Genomic DNA, 18,561 nt, shown 5'->3' with positions numbered 1-18,561 from the left:
ACCCCCCCCCAGAGATGCTCTAGTTCACGATTGGCCCCGGGGTCTTCTGTATGCATTCCCCCCTTTCCCTTAATTACTCAATTAATCCAGAAAGTGACTGCCTTGAGAGCCAGGATGATCCTCCTTGCCCCTTACTGGCCTCGACAAATTTGGTTTCCGTTCCTGCAACGCCATCTACTGGAGCAGCCCTGGCATCTGAACCCAGTGCCAGATCTTCTGACCCATCAATTGGGCGGGCTGCATCAGTCCCTTCGATCTCTCAACCTCACAGCTTGGTTGCTCCACTTCCAGCCCTAGCCAGGCTTCCCCTTATCTCTCAACCAGTTTGCGATATCATCCTCGCTTCTCACAAGTCTACTACCAGAAAGACTTATGCTAGCAAATGGAAGCGTTTCTCTGTCTGGGCAGGGGAAAAACACGTGGACCCCTTTACGGCTCCTGTCCAGACAGTTCTAGAGTTTCTAGCAGAACTCTTTTGATTGGGCTCCTCCTCAGCTACCATCAGAGTTCAACTGGCAGCTATTGCAAATTTCCACATTGGCTTGTCAGAGACCAGCATCATGTCCCACAAACTTTGCAAAGCCTTTTTAAAAGGAACCCTTTTACTTAGGCCCCCGGTTAAGGACCCTCCCCCACCGTGGGACTTAAATTTGGTAGTGTCTTCTTTAATTCTTCCTCCCTTTGAGCCAGTGGCTTCTTGTTCATTGAAGTTGCTCTCGTGGAAAACACTCTTCTTAGTAGCCATCACCTCAGCAAGACGGGTCTCGGAACTTCAAGCCCTTTGCGTTCGCCCTCCTTATCTTGTTTTTCACAAAGACAGAGTGTCACTTAGGACTAATCCATCTTTTTTACCCAAAATAATCTCAGAGAAAAATCTGAATCAGACCATAGATCTTCCAGTCTTCTTCCCAAATTACACCAATAGAGCTGAATGAAAGTTACATTGTTTGGACGTTCACCGTCAATTATGCTTCTACCTGGATAGAACTAAGCAGATGAGAAAATCAAACCAGCTCTTCCTGTCTTATGCAGAAGGGAAGCAAGGCCAACCAGTCTCTAAGGTAACTTTGTCCAGGTGGTTTTCCTGTCTTATCACGTTGGTCTATCAGTTGAGGAACATGGAACTCCCTACTAAGCCTAGAGCCCACTCAACCAGAGCTTTAGCTTCTTCAATAGCCTTTCAGGCAAGATTGCCGATGGATTCCATTTGCGCAGCGGCCACTTGTGCCTCTCCTCATACCTTCATTTCTCATTACAAGCTCGATATGGCCTCCAGAAGTCGGGCTGATTTTGGTTCCACTGTACTCAAGAGTTTGTTCCATTGAGCCACCCAGGATTTAGGTGCTAGGGACGCTGTCCCATCCAGCAAGAATGAAGGTGAGATTGACAACTTAACATTGAGAAGTTATGTACTTACCATCACTTTCCATGTTAGTTGTCTTCTTCTTGCCTTCTTTCTTGCATTCCACCCTCCATCCCCCTAGCCTGGGAAGATCTAGAGTACCTTGTGAGAGTTATTGCCACCTCAGTTATATCCCCAGCTAGCTCCCTTGCTCCCTCTTTTTTGCTAGCTCCTCTAGAGGGGTTTATATACCTATATATATAGATCTATCTTTATTTTTGTATCTATGATTAGGTGGTTTATTCTCTGTTGTGGTGGGACATATATGTCCATAGTGTTAGCTATCAAACGAGATCTGGGTATATGACGCCTAGCATTATGGGACATAGCATAGCCTCGAGCCGGTAAAAATAGCTCTCGAGCTTTAGTATTAGGCTGAGTCGGAGCCGAGGTTCGGCTCTGAACCCATCCAGCAAGAAAGAAGGCGAGAAGAAGACAACTAACATGGAACATTATGGTAAGTACATAACTTCTCATTATTAATGCTCCTAGCATTAACAACTATCAGAGATGCATCAAATGTTGCTATCTTTGAATTGTTACATTTTTGACCTGGCAGAAATCCTGGCTAGTGTTTATCAAATATTGCAAAATATCTGCTGCAAAAATTATCTTCCCTGATCTACACAAATGCACACCATCCTGTCTGAACACATGTTGTTGTTGTTGTGTCTTTCGGCTTTTCACTGTTAGGGGTCGGCACAGCGGAACTCCAGTCCGCTAATGTGTGCCCAAAATATGGCTTAGATGCTCTACACATTTCCATTTTTTAAAACAGGACATTTTTTCCATGTAGGTGTTTATCCAAAAAGTATTTTCATGCACAGTGACCTGACTATCCTTTCTATAGGTGATTTGTGAAAAATTTGTCCTAACACCAGTACAAGCTATACTATCTAGGAGGGCTCAGATTTTGAATAAAATGGGTCCTCAGTTAACAGCTTCAACAAAGCAACCAAGCAAAATAAATGCATAAATAGAAATCAATGGAAGATATCATTACACACACACACAAAACTATACAGTAAGAAACTGGATAAATGGAATATGTGGGGGTTATTGTTGTAGTAAATGAAGTATTTAGAATATGTTATTTGGTAGCTCATGTGTGTGTGTGTGTGTGTGTGTGTGTGTGTGTGTGTGTGTGTGTGTGTGTGTGTTTGTGTGTGTCATTTTCTGATGCTATACCATGTAGTTAGATATTTATTGCAGATATTTTACCAACTCTTGGAAAGAAGTGACATACTCATCCTTTATATAAACCAACAACTACAATGTTTTAGAAACTGTTTTACTGTAACAAAAATAAAGATACATAAGTTACATTGAGATTAAAATAATATTGTTTGTTTTATTTGACATTTGCTTATTGGGTAAGTCTGACTGGGTTGTTGCCCATTTTCAGGAGAGGCCCGAGCAAAAAAATCTCCAAACACTAAGCAATAATGATCAGAGACATATGCAAGTAGGTATCAGTGCAATTTACCATTTGCTAAAAAATAAAAGGGAATACTGTAGGAACACAACTCTGTTATGTACAGTAATTGGCCAATAAATGATTCAGTTTAAACACACTGTCTATGAATAAAGCATACATATTATAGGACTATTTTAATATGTACAGTAGCTGCATGATGTGCTTAGATAATGTAGAAAGTTAGATCTGACAGGGGAAATAAAGTCAAGAGAGAGAAAGGGGAAGGCAAAAGAGAGAGACTCAAAGAATTACAAAAGTGGGGTATACAGGAAGAATGAAAAGAGAAGAAAAAGACAGAAGGTAGGAGGAATAAACAAAAGCAAGAGGGATTAGAGTGTAAAATTAGAATGAGGGGAGATGAGTGGAGGGAAAGGTGAATGAGAATGGTGATAGAGTGTAGCTAGGTGGAGGTGATTTTTATTATAATGATGCTTGTGTTAGCTTGGTGTAGAGCAGGAGCAGAGCCTTGAATGACTGGAAAAAAGGAGTTACCCTAATAGATATGTATAGAGTTCCATGATTTAGCGACAATGCAGGAGTATAACCTGTATCTGGCAAACTTGGTCATTTTATTACAATACATTGTTTTTGGTCTTTGGATCATAGTTTAGTATAACCTGTATCTGGCAAACTTGGTCAGTTTATTACAATACATTGTTTTTGGTCTTTGGATCATAGTTTTCTATTAGGGGCATAGTTGTGTAAGAGTTGTATTTATTGCTGGACAGGTAGAGGGGTAATGTATGATTTTCTAAGCAGAAAGTAGTCGTATGTATTTTAAATGCTGGGATAGCTCTAATCATTTGAAACTTTATAATACCATCCCATTTCAGTAAGAGGTATTAGCTATAAATTTAGCAACTATATTATAACATTGTCCAAGTTTTGCTTCTTGTTTGAGAGCTCTAGGTTTGTGAAAATGGGATGTCTAGCTGTGGCAGTAAGGACTTTTTTTCTTTTTCTTTTGTAGAGTTTTGTATTTGCAGGTTAAATCTAAGTTTGTCATCCACTGTCATTCCCAGTCATTTGGTGTGAGAGGTGACTTTGATCATATTTTTATTTAGAGAGAGTATTTTGAGTTTGTTTTTTTTTTTGTAAGAGAGTGATTGGTTTGTATTTTGGATGGGGGCTGAGCATAAGTTGTGAGTTACTGAGGCATATTTCGGTAGCTGTGGAAGCTTCTTCAGTAATTTGTTCGAGGAGTGCTAGATTTTTAGAAGAACATATGAGTGGGGAGTCATCTGTATAATGCATTAGTGAAGCATATTGGTTAAATGTATGGAGTGTATTGGTGAGAATATTAAAGAGGAGAGGGCCAAGAATGGAGCCCTGCGGGCCACCAGTGGTAATTAGGAGGTAAGGCAGAGTTTGGAGTGCCATTTCACTGACTGATGTCTATTGCTGATGTAGCTTTTGAATCATTGGTGGCAGATGGTGATAATCCTAGCGAGGACATCTGAAGTAGGAGTTTGCTATAACAAACTGTGTCAAAGGCCTTAGAAAAGTCTAAGAATAATGAGGATACTAGTTTGCCACTGTCTTTGGCTTTGTTGATGGTATCTGTAAAGGCTGGAATTACAGTACTGTTATTATGGGATGAACAAAAACAGTGTTGCATGGCGGTTAGGGTTTTTTCCTGAATGAGATTTTTTTTAGCAGTTTTTTTTCTCAATTGTTTTTATTGAAAGTTTTTTAACAACAAAACATTAATATATGATAATAGAAATATTATAAAACAAATATACATATCTAAAAGAACAATAATAAATGATAACTAAAGTAACTATTTACAATGGTGTCTACTATAAAACAAGGGAGGTTGGCATAATGGTTAAGGTGCTTACCTTAAAGACACAAGGTACAGGGTTTGATTCTCACATGGGCATACTGGCTAGGCTTACAATGGCCCATAAGGGCAGTTAGCCTAGTACTAACCTATGAACCTATGAACTAAAAATGTAATGAGTAGTTGCTAGTTAACTATTAAAGTCTGTTTATCCAGCAATTCTATGAATTCCAATCATATTTTATATGAAGAGGTGATTCTAGATGTTCTTGTCTTGATCATGATTAAGTTTGAGATGACAAACTTCAGCTGCTAAGTGTACAAATTTCTTCATAGTAGGAGTCATCTGATTTTTTCAGTTCTGTGTGATGACTTTTCTTGCTAATGTTAAAATACTCCATAAACGAGGGCATTTTATTTTCATGACACAAGTGGGAAAACGTGTATTAAATAAAGTAAGAGATTTGTTCATAAAATTATCATTAAAAACAGACTGTAATAGAGAATTCATATTATCACAATATGTTTTAAGTTTTATACAGTCATAAAACACATGCTGCCAGTCACCTTTAACATTTAGTTTACATCTTCAGCATCATCTTATATCTTTATTAAACATCAATTCAACTTTATGTGGTATGATAAATATTCTATGTAAGAACTTCCAAGAGAATATCCTCCACATTAGTGATGAAGTAGTTTGTTTTGAAGACTGGAGTATTCGTGTTTTATCATCTTCACTTGGGGAGTTATTATTAACAAGTCTAAAATAATCCCAATAGCTTTCTCTGTGACATACTGTTGATTTTTAAGTACCTTATATACTTTCGATAGAAGTCCCTTCAAAATTACCTTCTGGTTCATTAGAATAATGAGTAAATCATTGAATGCGGGGAAATAATGTCTAATTATTGGTTGCGTGGAGACATGCATGAATGGGTGTACCTTCGTTGAAGGTTGTGCGTCAGGGCTTGCAACTCGGCACATAAAAATCAACTGCCAATCATTAGCGGACCAGAGTTCCGCTGTGGCAACTCCTAACCGGGAAAAGCCGAAAGACACAACAACAACATTGGTTGTGTTAGATTAATCTTATGTTCAACCAATTGTCTACAATTTTGAATTTCTAACCACATGTATTTGCTTAACTCAAACTTATTATTGATGTGGTCAACATTTTGTAACTTCCCATTGTCTAGTAATTGATACCAGTATAACAGTTTTTTGCATTTAAATGTAATCATTGTTGTTAAATGTATTGATACCATTTGGAGTGTAGGCAATTGGAAATACAAAGAAAATCCATGCTTTATATTCAGGGTTCCTGAAAATGAACATTTTAAAGGAGATTATTATCATATTAATATAATAAGAGTTAACTGGTTTGTTTTTGTTTTCTTTAAAATAGTCTTTTACTAGCTGTTTTAGTATGACATGATTTTGTTAAGTTATTGGATTTACACCAAATATCTCCCTGAATAGCTTTGTTGCCACGGTGGTACAGTGGTAGCGTTGTTACCTCACAGCAAGAGGTTCTCCCGTTCGATTCTCGGCTTGGCCTGGGAGAGCCCTCTGTGTGGAGTCTGCATGTCCTTCCCACGGTTGGGTAGCGTTTGAAAGACATGCATGCGTAAATAAGCATGCGTTCGTTGAAGGTTGGGCGTCGAGCTAGCACCTCGGCATTTCGTAAAAATCTACTGCCAATCATTAGCGGACCGGAGTTCCGCTGTGGCGACCCCTTACCAGGAAAAAGCCAAAAGACAAACAACAACAATAACCTCCCTGAATAGCTTTCCATTTGTCATTATAATTGTTATTTAACCAAGAAATTATTGTATTAACAACTGAGGATAATGAATATAATTCTAAATCTGGAAGACCAATACCACCTGATGTCCAATCTCTAATGTGCTGGTTTAAAGCTAATCTAGGCTTATTAGGAAACCATAAAAATCTCAGAAACAAAGAATTATACTCTTTTATATATTTTTGGGGGAGTGGGAATGATAAATATTGTATTATTATAGAATTTTAGGAAGGATAATCATTTTAATAAAGGAAAATCTCTATATTTCATAGTGAAAAAATTATTCCATTTATTAAGAGTTTGTTTTATGGCATTGAAGTTATTATAATTAAGGGTTGTTATATCTTTAATATTATCAGACAAGATTATCTCTAAGTAAGCTATTTTACTATCTTTCACAATGTATTTATGTAATATTTTATCTATTTTATTAATGTTATATTTAACAGGTGATATTTTAGTCTTATTCTAATTAAAACTGAGTCACAATTTTTTCTGGAATATTTCTAGTGCTTGGAATACTGCAATAAGAGAAGAATTACAGTGAAAGATAGCAGGATGTCATCTGCAAATAGTTGTATTTTGGGGATTAAATCATTTATTAGCATGCCTTTGATGTTTTTATGTAATCATATATAATTTGCAAAAGGTTCCATAACTAGGGCAAAAAGCAATGGGGACAAGGACAACCCTGTTTAGTATCCATGATTAGTTGGGAAGTGCATGAATCTATCTTAATGTATGCAAAAGAGTGTTCACAGAGAAATTTGATTAATTGTAAGAAATTGTTTGGAAAATTGCATCCCTTCAGAACTAATAGTAAGTACTCCCAATTAACTGAATCAAATACACTATTGATATCCAGACTAACCAAAGTTAGTTCTTTTTTGAATTATTAGTATAATCAATTATTGATAGTATTCTCTTAATATTGCCATATTGGGATTGGGAGGGTGGCCTAATGGTTAAGGTGCTTGTCTTACAAACACATGGTGCAGGGTTTGAGTCTCACAAAGTATAATTGGCTAGGCTTAAAATGGCTCACAAGGGCAGTTAGCTTAGTACTAATCTATGAACTTATGAACCATAAGTGTTCCTGTTAATTATAAACCCAGTCTGATCATTGTTTATCAATACGGGAAGTAATTTCTTTATTCTAGAGGCATACATTGCCATGAATGTTTTATTATCTACATTTAATAATGAAATTGGTCTATATGAAGAACATTGTGTTGCATTCTTGTCAGGTTTTAAAATTGGGGATATTAGGGTCTAGCCTACTTGGAGTCTCTAAACTAGTAGTAAAGTAATTATAGGTAGTTAATTACAGGGCTAATGACCCCAAGGGGTCTTTTGAAGCCTAACCATGCTTCCCAAAGGTGAGAATCAAACCCTGTAACTTGTATCTGTAAGACAAATGCCTTAGCCATTATGGATGGTGGTACCTTTGTAAGTCCTTTAACTACTGAAAATACCTCTAGTAAAATACTCAAAGCATCCTTAGTCTTCATTTTATATAGTTTAGGTATTATTATACCATAATTTCTGGGTGCCTTATTGGATTTTAATTTATTAATTTGAATTTTGAGTTCAGACATTGATATAGGCTTGGCAATTATTTTTATTTGATCCTCTGGCAATCTATTTTCAGTATATTTTTATAAATTTTTAAAGATTTTGTGTATCCATTCTTGGTTTGTGTTGATTAATCTTATTAAAATGAGACCTGAAAACATCCAGAATATCTTCTATTTCAGTAACCTTCCTTTTATTACTATAGGAATATAATTCTTTGATGTGGTTAGTTTTAACAATCATTTTTGTTCTAGTAGCCAATTTATGCATGAATTTAGATTTATGGAATAATTAGTTATTTTAATCTTTTCTAAATTTATTATAGTTTTACGTTGTAAAATTTTAATATCTACTGTTTAAGCTATTTGTTTCTCCTGTTATTATTTCCTTTTTCACTATCAAATTTTAACTTATCAATTTTTTCCTATAAATCTATCAATTCTTTGTCCCATTGTTTCTTTTATTGTGCATACCAAAGTGTAATTTTGCCAAAAAGGTATGCTTTTAAAGAGTCCCATACAAAAATCTCTGAGGTGTTACCTGTATGATTAATTTCAATAATAGTTTGAGTTTCTTTATTAAAGAACTCATTAAAGTCTTTCATTTTGGGTATATAAGCAAGACTCCTTTTAATTGGGGTGTGTTATTGCATTATGATCCGACAGTGGGCAAGAAACTAATTTAACATGATCTATTCTACTGTTGATCTCATTTGAAACATATACTCTATCTATTTCTGATTGTGTCCCATCCATGTGTGAGAAATATGTAAAGAAGAATGAGTCTAATACTGAAAACTCATTTATATATCTCACAGTGCATAGGTCAGTGAACTGCATCAAAGCCTTTACTGAGACAGATTTTTTTCCTTTTACAGCTAGTGTTGGTATCCTTGTCAGATAAAATACAATTAAAGTAACCTGCAAAAATAATGTTTTTTTGATATTTGTATTATTATTTCAAACTGTTGTTTAACTGTTTGCATTCCCAAGCCAGGTATCCAGTATACATTAATAAAAGTGTACAGTTTCCTTTGAATCTCTAAAGTCACTGAACAAGACATGGCTTTTTCATCAGTAAATGTATTCAGGACTTTTGGTAGAGGCAAATAATGTTTCCATAAAATAGACACCCCCCTTCTGTTTTGTTTATAATGAGAGCTAGCTAGTCGATACATAATAGTGTTTATTATTCAGTTGGTCCAAATCTTCTTTTATTAAGTGTGTTTCCTGTAAAACGATAACTTGGGAATGAAATATTAAAAAAAATGTATAAACTACCCCTTTTACAACCATTATTTAATCCATTGATATTAATTGATATGCATTTCATTTTGGCCATACAACCGAAATAGGAAAAAATAAATATTACATATAATACCGTCATACATTTGTAAATAATATGGTACTGAAAAACTATTATTATAACTAGTGAATGGCTTACGTATAGCTCTAAGATAATTGAGATTGTTAACTGTAAACTTTCTGTCAAAAATAGTAGGCACCAAAAAAAAAGAATTAATTTGTAAAGTATATATACAAGAACTGCTCTTTTCCATCTCACCCCCCACAGAGTTTAAAATACCTGGTTTGAATAGCAATCCTATTCAAACACTACCACCTACCACAAATAAGTATCTAGCATCACTCTACTACTTCTAAAGTTTTGATATATGAAAGGTCTAACTTATTTAATAAAATTAAAAGGAGTTATTATATACATAATATTCATATTATAAACACTCATTTGCTTGCTATAAAATGTATAAACTGTAAAGTGTAGCAGATCTTGTAGTCATGTAAAAGGAAAAAACTTCAAAGACCAATGCACATTAGGTTCAAGCAAGGCACCCTTTATTACTTGCAGCAAGGAGACAAAGCATGTAGGTACAGAATTTGTCTGGCTCTTTGGTGATCTATATGTTATTCTTATACAGTTCTCTTCATGTCATACAGAAAATGTTACTATTCTATTTCTGACATAGTTAGACACAGCTTTCTGTATGTTCTACAGAAAATGTTACCAGACTTATTGCTGACTTGGTCAGATTATTTGCTGTCTTGCAAAACATTTTGAGAAAAACAACCTGGCCTTGGGCTTATTTTAGCCCACCTTAACTTTTCAATTCTTAAATTGTACAGTTCTAATACATGTGTTACATTTTGTCTAGATTCAAGGTACATTTCTAGCTTTAATTCAAGTAATGCTGACTATGGTTTATACTTTCAAGCATCTATTGTTTTCTTTATCAAAGCTTCTAGCAGCTGCATATTTTCTCATGGCATAAGCAGAAATGAAATGTCTCTTTGTTAAGTTTCATGACATTAGCAGAAATGAAATGTCTTTTGTTATTTTCATGACATTAGCAGAAATGAAATGTCTCTTGTTAAGTTTCTAATAGCTGTGCAGATTCATGCAGTGTGAACAGAATAAATGTATTAACCCTTTTAAACCTTGAATGCACTAAGCATGCATATTACTATTATATCATTTTCTAACATTTCCCCCCTTTTAATACTTTTATTCTACTTTCAAGATAAGCATAAACAGTTTTTTCTTCCCCTAACCTCTTCCTGCTCAGGATTTGCAGTTAAGAGAGTCATTCAGTTTAAGCTCATGAAAGCATTTTCAGTTCTTTAGCAATTCTTCAAGTTCAGCACCTTGGTATAAGGTTTCTGAAACTGAAATGTCTACAACATTTTTAATCAGTCTTTTTATGCAGGGGATGCAGCAGCACACACATACCACCAGTAGGATTATTCCTACACAGATGGCAGTCAGAATGTTCATCAGAATGCTGCCCCACCCCACAAACAATTTCTGGAAAAAGTCCATCAATGGATTTGGTCTGGTTTGGTCATGGCTGACACCTGCTGAATTACCTCAAGATGGTTGTCTATCTCGTGTTTGTGGTCAGGAATATACGAACAGCACTCCTCCTGGATTAAAGCGCACATACCTCTTCTTGCCGCTAGGGTGAAGCCATGCGATTTTGAAGCACTACTGTTCTCATGGCAGTCAGTTCATCATTCACCAATTCTAGGGCAGAAAAGGTTGCATTGCTCATTATTTCGAGAAGCTTAGACAATTTTCTCAGTTCCCAGATTGATTTTGTTGCTCCATATGCTGGCAGTACACCTGCCCACGATATAACAGTATCACTCAAGTCCATGTGTGACAGTCCATTGCTCCCTTAGCCCACAGCATGATGGTTTTTCCAGCGTGCATTGATTTGCCCCACTGGATTGACAGGCTTCCTGATTTCTCGAACATTCCGAATTTTCCCTTGAGGTAAAACTGCTGTGTGTCATATGGCCAGAACCAGGTACCCCAAAAAACAACTGCCGGACCAATTCTCAGGTAACCATTTATATGCTTTTCTACCACATATAAAGTAACAATCTTCTACTTTAGTAGTAACTTTACTATGCCCTGGCTCTGCATAAAACATTTTTTGGCGATTATAGACAGTTGTCTACAGAGGTCAGCATTATGTTTTACTTCTTCAACTGTCCTATGCATCAGTTCAACAAATGTATCATAGCTCGTGTTGCAATAGGATCTGATGTTATCAGGTTTAGTGTAGCATCTATAGGGAACAGTCATATTGCAATTGCTCCAACCCACCTTAACTGTGTCATTCTTGTAAAAACACACAGTTCCCTTCTGTCGAACAGACAAGTGCAATGCTACTTTATCTTGTGATGTGACATCTGATGTATCATAAATTAGGTTTTCCCAGGTCTTGTTGGCTCCTAGGGGAACTGAAGTTAACAGTAACCCCCCCATATGCTGTTGGTAAAGCTGTGCAAATCCAGCAATTCGAAACATTGAAGGTCTCAGCATACACATATTTGATTGCCTCGTAAGTGTTAAAGTTCGGGTGCCACTCTGCATGCTTGTTCAGTTCTATTTGCGTGGCTGAGAAAAGAAATGGCCACAACAAAAAGATTATTGTCACTAGTACAGTCAACAGGATGGTTATGTAATACTTTTGAGGAAACGGTTGTTCTGCATTTCTGTTTTCTCCGACTTTTCCAAGTAGGTGTATTTGGATCTTACTGGATTCCGTCATCTTTACTTTGGACACGTGCTCTTACTCTCTGCCCTAATAGGACCTTCATCACCAATGGTTTCTTCACTGGGGTTGAGACGGATCAGTCCTATTGATCTGACCCCCCTTTGTAGCCAGACTTTATGCTGAGGGCCCCAATGGAGAGGTAAGATTTTTGTCCAACTCAAAGTTCTTAACCAGCCTGCAGTACATCAGGTGTATCCACGAAGCTCGTTCTGCTATCTTGACTGCAGAGGGTGTCGAAAGAAGCACCTGGTAGGGACCTTCCCACCTTAGCGATGCCCAGTTTTTTCGCTTGATGTTTTTGATCCACACCTAGTCTCCTGGCGTCACTGCCACTTCTGATGTTTCGGTTTGTTTTCTATCTGAAACAGAATTTGACTGCAACAGATGTTTAGAACTCAACAACTTTTTCATATATTCAGCTAGTGTGAAATCAGCTTCCTGGTCTGATAACATGAGAAGTTTCCACTGGGGTGTATAATAAGCCTTTCCAAATAGTTTTTCAAAAAGAGTCAATCCTTTTGCTGTAGGGACAGTTCTCATGCTCAACAGTGCCAAGGGGTAAACAGTATAACCAAGTTTTTTTCTGTCTCAGCTATTAATTTTCTCAATTTGTTTTTTAGTATACCATTATGCCTTTCAACTAGCCCTGCAGATTGCGGATGGTATGCACAATGATTTTTTAAAGAAGTACCAAAATGCTTACTCAGTTGCTGTATGGTTTGATTTACAAAGTGTGCACCATTGTCACTGTAGATTCTTTCCGGAATACCAAACCTAGGAATGATTTCCTTGACAAGTACTTTTGCCACCGTAGCTGCATCTGGATTTTTGGTTGGAAAGGCTTCCACCCATCTGGAAAACATATCTACAATGACAAGACAATACTTCTTATTTTCACATTTGTTCAATTCTATGAAATCCATACAAATAGTGTGAAACGGATATGGTGGTGTAGGGAAACTCCCTTGCTTGGGCTTTATCGCCCCCTGTGCATGATGTTTGTTACAAATCTGACACATCAAACAAAATTTTTTAGAGTAGTTTGTAAATCCGTACGTTGTGAACACCTGGTTCACCAGCTATACCATCCTCCCTGTTGAGACATGGCACTGCCCACGGCTCAACAAAGCTGCATAGCGAAACAAATTAGAGGGTAGTATTGGTTTTCCCTCTCTAGAGATGTACAGCCCCTTTTCGAGGATTGCTCCTCGTTTTATCCATCGCTGTTTTTCAGCTTGCGTAGTGAGTGTCTGCATTGTTTGTTAACATATCTAGATCTAAAGTTTCAGAGGGTTGTAATTCCTCATTTAAAAGAAATACTTCTGTGGCTGCTTGTATCAGCTCTCGCATTACCTTTTGAAATCCTATCTTGTTGCTTGGTGTGAGCTGTGCATTTACAAATGGCTATTTTCTGAGGTAACTGAATAGATTCTAAAAGATCTAAAACTGTGCATGATTTATAGGTTTGCCAGTAGATGTTATCATTCCCCGGTTTTTCCACTGTTGCACAAAAACATGTACAGTAGAAAAAGCGTACTGGCTATCAGTAAAAATGTTTACACATTTACCCTTTGCTAAGGTACATGCCCATGTCAGGGCAATCAATTCTGATGCCTGTGCAGATAAGTTGCGTGGTAAAGGTTTTGCTTCTATAATCCCAGTATCAGAGACTACTGCATATCCTACTAGGTTCTGTCCTGCAGGACCCCTTTTGCATGAGCCATCCACGTAGTATGTCACCTCGGCATTATCCAAGGGGACATCCATGAGATCTTTTCTAGGTAGTGTCTTTTGCTCAATTACCTGCAGGCAGCGGTGCAGTGTGCCATCTGCAGGGGTCGGGAGCAGAGTAGAAGGGTTTAAAGTTGTGCATCATTCGATTGTCATATGAGGTTGGCTCAACAATATAGTCATACAGGAAAGATGCCTAGCAGAGGAAAGATATGCCACCTTTTCTTGTAGTAAAATAATTGCGACTGCATGAGGTACTCTTAAAGTGAGAGGGTGGAACAAGACTACTGAGGCTGAAGCCTGTACTGCCACTGCAGCTGCAACTACTGCTTGCACACAGTGGGGTAAGGACCATGCCACTGGGTCTAGTTGTGATGAGTAGTAAGCAATGGGGCATTGCTTATCCCCATGCTGTTGTTTTAACACTGATGTCATGTAACCCTGCGTACAATCTACAGTTTGGAAAAAACATTTATGATAGTTTGGCAATCCCAGAACTAATGAGGATGCTATTAACTGCTTTAGTTTACAGAAGGCAGATTCTGCCTCTTGTGTCCATTGTAACAAATCCTGCGCTGCCATAGGCTTATATATAAGGTCAGTCAGAGATACAGATTCCAAGGCATAGTTTGGAATCCAGCTCCGGCAAAAATTAGTTGTACCCAGGAAGGACATAATTTCCTTCTTGGTAGTGGGTTTTGGTGCTTGCAAAATTGTTATTTTTCTGTCCTCATCTAATGTTCTACCTTCCTTGTTTTTTTCCAAAGCTGCAGTTTATTTTTATTTACCTTATGTCCCTCAGCGGCTAAAAATCGTAGAAGTGCTATGGTATCTTCTCTACAATCCTGCTGGGTGGGGGCCGCCAGCAAGATGTCATCAACATAAAGTAAAATCTGACTGCCTCTTGGTGGGGTGAATCCCGCCAAGTTGCTTGCCATTTCTTGTGAGAATATCGTTGGACTTTCACAATATCCCTGTGGTAGTCGCATATATGTATACCTTTTCCCCTGAAATGTGAATGCAAACCAATACTGGCTATCAGGGTGTATTGGTATCGAAAAGAACGCATTGCTGATGTCTACCACAGAGGAATACTTTTGTTGAGGTTTCAAGTCATTCAACAGGGTGTGTGGATCTGGCACCATGGGTGCCCTTGATATTACTGCATCATTTACAGCTTGTAAATCTTGGACCATACGCCATTCTCCATTGGCCTTTTTAACTGGAAATAAGGGTGTGTTACATGGTGAATCGGGAGATTCTACTAGTATCCCTCCTTTAAGTAAGGCTGCTATAATAGGCTTTATCCCTGCCTCTGCATCTTTTCTTAAGGGATACTGTCTTTTTTGTGGTCTAAATGCTGACTTTGGCGTGATAGTAACTGGTCCTGCTGTACGAATGAGTCCTACATCTGATTTCCCTGTTGACCAGAGAGTCTCTGGTATGTCTCATAAGGCAGTCTCTTCCTCCTTTAACAGGAGTGTCGATCAGCTGTCCTTGCTAGACTGCAAGTGCACAGCTGGGTTGGTCTGAGTTATCCAATTCAATTTTTGTACTTGTATTCCTTGTTCTGATAGTTCTAGTTCTATCTGTTTCTCCCATCTCGTGACTTTTTCTCCTAGGTTTGCCCATTCTATATTTCTGTTTTTGGTTAAGCTAACATGTGGTAATCGATTAGATTTATAAAGTGCTAAGAACTCCTGGGGCAATGAACAGCTGGCTACACTGTTCCCTTCTGTGTCCCAGTACAGGTTACGCAATATTAATCTGTTTGCATGATTCTTAAATAATTCTTGTTCATATTCCTTATCAGGTCCTGGTGTGTTACAATAATACAGGGTACAGTGCAACAGGTGTTGTTTATCAATGTCAAGGGAGGGGAACTTACTGATGGCTAGGTTCATTAACTCTTTGGTCACAGTCCCTGGACCAGTCGTAACCAAGTCCTGGCTGTACCAATAAAACATTTCACCCTCCAATTGCACTACAAAGGTGTTAGTTTGTCGCTGTGCCTCCATACCCTGCAAGGTTGGGACTACTGCTATACTAAATACTGCATGAGATCTCTGCCCAAGAGGTTTACTGGGCATTTTGCAGAAACTACAATTTTGCTTTTCTGTGTCAATCCTGAAACTGGATCAGTTATTGCAATGTTACGGGAGAGAGGCTCCCGATACAGCTGTCCATTAGCTGCTTTGACCAGTATGTAATCAGGTGACTCTGTGTTTTCTGGTAGTTTGAAGGGGTGTATCAGGGTTTGTGATGCCCCTGAGTCACACAAAAATTTGACCTCCGTCCCTTCTACCAGGAGTGTAACTTCTGGTTTCGTGTCTGCTAAATAGATCTCCAAGCTCAATAAAACTAGGTCTAATATTTCATTTTCTTCATTGTCACTAACATCCTGCACTTCCTCTACTCCCTCTGTCACATTCTCATTTGTCCTTTCTTCGCTAGCCCCTTCTGGTGATTCCTGACTACCATATAGTCAGTCCTCACCCTCCTTGTCTTCCGTTGTTGCCTTCTTAATTTTCTTGCAATCCCTTGCCAAATGTCCCTTTTTACCGCATTTAAAACATTCTCCCCTTTTCTTTCGCCCTTCAAAGTCCTCTGATCGCTGATCAGATTGTTTGTTTCCCTGCGCGTTTTTCTTGCCCTTTTTCCCAGATTGTATTACATAAACTTCTGCTCCATCTTCTACAGAAAATACTTGAACTTTCTTTTTCTTTTTGCTATTAAAATGCCTTTTGGCATGCCTAGCATATTCAAGTAATGATTGTAACCTGCTTGTACGATGGTCTACCATGTGTTTTGTAATAAAACTGCTTATAGGTGCGCTACTGCCCTTTAAAAATGCATTCTTTAACTGCTGTTCATATGGGAAATATTGTATTTGATCTTCAGGAACCTGCATTCCACAGTGGTTATTAAAACATTCTAACAATCTGGTATAGTACCAGTCAATTGTTTCACCTTCTTGTTGGATGCATTGATTAATGCAAGTCCAGTCTGCCCTAGGTTTCCATTTTTCAGAGATGCGGTCTGTAAGACCTTTTACTCTGGTGTCTAATTCTGCGCTGCTATGTGGGGGGGGGTCTTTGTGCAGCGTAACGGGGATTCCAGTTCCCACTAATCATGTACCAATCTGGTCCTACAATTTGTCTACCTACTTTTTCTATCTCTTCTCCGTTTAAGTTATAACTTAACCTCATTCCTTGTAAATCTTCTGAGAATTTTCTAAAATTAACCTTTGGATGGGGAATTCCCTCAGTGGCTTTCTGGATATCTTCCGGAGTCCAAGGTCTATACACTAAAATAGTTGGGTCCTGATTGTCTTGACCTGCCTGAGGATTGGGTACTTCTATAAGTGGGCATATTTCTTCTTCTTCACCTATAGATCGTGAATTCTTAACTATTTGCCATAACTCGATGCCTTCTTCTGAGTTACCTGCCTTTGTTTGGGACCTGGTCCCGATGGGATCTCTAATTTTAGTCAGTTTTAGTTTTACAATATCTCTATCTTCAGTGACCACAGGATATAGTGGGGGTGGACTAGCCTGTTCACTTGCTTCATATTCTGGTAAGGGAGGCGGAGGTGCTGATGCTATTACTAAGTTATTGTCCTCCTTATCTAAAAACATCACTTTTGAATCTTTGTTCTTTTGTTCCCTACGGTTTACTTCCTCCAGCCACCTGTGTGCCTGAGGAATTCATAATTGACGTTGCTTTTTTACCTGACCTTTGGAATCATTTTTGAGCTGTTTGATAAGTTTGATAAGCGAGGATTTTTCTAATTTTCCGTCGAATTCATATTTATTAACCCATTTTGAATAATATCTAATATTGTCAGCGCACTGCGACTGCATATATTTTGCGTCTTCCATTAATGGCAGATTTTGGGGTCTTTTTGTGCAATTATTACCCATTTTGTTCTTCCCTTTGATCGTTACGTAACTTCTCTTAATTTTTAATGTGGTACCACGGATTTTGTTATAGTCTCTTCAGAATGACTACCTACTTATTCTGTTTCTCCTGATCTATGACAAGACAGTAATCTTTTTTGTCCCTGACTTGTAAGAAAAATACAATCTGACAAAAACAATACACATCTAGTCCCTGATCTAAAACAGAAAACAGAAAAAAGTAGATTCACCTTACCTGAGCCTACGTGATTGATCACCGATTCACGGAGACCCGTCCTTCAGTCACAGATCAGAAAGTGGCTGGCCTCTTTTGAACGACAATTCAGTCGGAGGACTTTCCATATAAGAAGAACCGATTTGGTTTCTTCCCCGTCCGATTTCAACCACCTGGCCGTCTGATCTGAGGTGAAGAGAGGGTTCCGGTCCGAAGGACCAATCTGTAAAAGGAAAAAACTTCAAAGACCAATGCACGTTAGGTTCAAGCAAGGCACCCTTTATTACTTGCAGCAAGGAGACAAAGCATGTAGGTACAGGATTTGTCTGGCTCTTTGGTGATCAATATGTTATTCTTATACAGTTCTCTTCATGTCACACAGAAAATGTTACTATTCTATTACTGACGTAGTTAGACACAGCTTTCTGTATGTTCTACAGAAAATGTTACCAGACTTATTGCTGACTTGGTCAGATTATTTGCTGTCTTGCAAAACATTTTGAGAAAAACAACCTGGCCGTGGGCTTATTTTAGCCCACCTTAACTTTTCAATTCTTCAATTGTACAG

Source organism: Protopterus annectens, chromosome 4.part0 (genome assembly GCF_019279795.1).
Source record: "Protopterus annectens isolate FY-2018-M chromosome 4.part0, PAN1.0, whole genome shotgun sequence".
Lineage (NCBI taxonomy): Eukaryota > Metazoa > Chordata > Ceratodontiformes > Protopteridae > Protopterus > Protopterus annectens.
This window is presented reverse-complemented; position numbering follows the sequence as displayed.